This window comes from Crotalus tigris, unplaced genomic scaffold (genome assembly GCF_016545835.1).
Source record: "Crotalus tigris isolate CLP2741 ecotype Arizona unplaced genomic scaffold, ASM1654583v1 scf7180000021252.422678, whole genome shotgun sequence".
Classification (NCBI taxonomy): Eukaryota; Metazoa; Chordata; class Lepidosauria; order Squamata; family Viperidae; genus Crotalus; species Crotalus tigris.
The window spans coordinates 421,436-422,678 of record NW_024098420.1 but is presented as its reverse complement, the minus strand read 5'-3'; positions in this window follow the sequence as shown (position 1 = coordinate 422,678).

The following is a 1,243-nucleotide window of genomic DNA, read 5'->3' as shown; positions in this document are numbered from 1 at the left end:
AAAAAGGTTGAGAACCACTGGTTTAGTGGCTATTCAAAGTTACAATGGCACTGAAAAAGGTGAGTTATGACCGTTTTTCACAGTTACAACCTTTGCAGCCTCCCCATGATCATGTGATCAAAATTCAAACGCTTGGTACAAGAAATGGAAAATCAGGGTTTCAGTCTATCGTGGTGGGCATATTTACAAATGCAAGCTAGAGATGATAAAGATGTTAAACCTGTATGAATTTTATAAGGAACAAACTGCGTTTGATACGACATTGTTAACTTCTGATGGGAAATTAATTAAGGAAACGTGTAATTTTCTATTAACTTTGAAAACGGAAAGCGAACAAGTGAAAGAAGCAACGATAAGGTGGGCGAAAAATGTTGGATACAATATAGAATTAGAAAAATGGCAAAATTTCTGGGAAAGAAGTCACAGAGTGAGAATGCCAAGTTCCTACAAAGAAAATTTATATAAAATGTTTTATAGATGGCACTTGCCACCAGCTAGACTAGCAAAAATGTTCAAAAACAAGTCAGATAGATGTTGGAAAGGTAAACATAAGTCAGGCACTTATTATCATGTTTGGTGGACGTGTGACAAAGCAAAGAATTATTGGAAAAAGATACATGCCTGGCTAGAAAAGATGTTGGGAAAACATGTAGATTTTAAACCTGAACTTTTTTTTATTAGGTATAATGCCAGAAGAGACTGACAAACAAAGCATATATTTGATTTTGCACGTCACAACAGCGGCAAGAATTCTATTTGCGCAATACTGGAAAAATAAAGGAATACCATCAGATGAAGAAATAATCAAAAAAATACTAGAATGCGCAGAGATGGACAGACTGACTATGAGGCTGAAATAAAAAGAAGAAACGAAATATTACCAAACTTGGGACTTATTTTATCGATGGCTAGAGAAAGAATAAAGGATTAGGAATTAAATATGTATTAGCAAATGTAAACTCAGGCAGCACGTTGGTTGAAAAATTGTTACTGAATGTATGGGGGGGAAAAAACAATAAAAACTTTTACCCCCCCAAAAAAAATAATTCAAATGCTTGGCCAATGGCTCAGATTTACGACGGTTGAGCGTCCCGGGATCACGCGATCCTCTTATGTGACCTTCTGTTAAGCCAAGTCAAGAAGGGAAGCCGGATTCACTTAACAACTGGATTACTGACTCAACAACTGCAGTGACTCACTTAACAACAGGGGTGAAAAAGGTCGTAAAACGGGGCAAAACTAC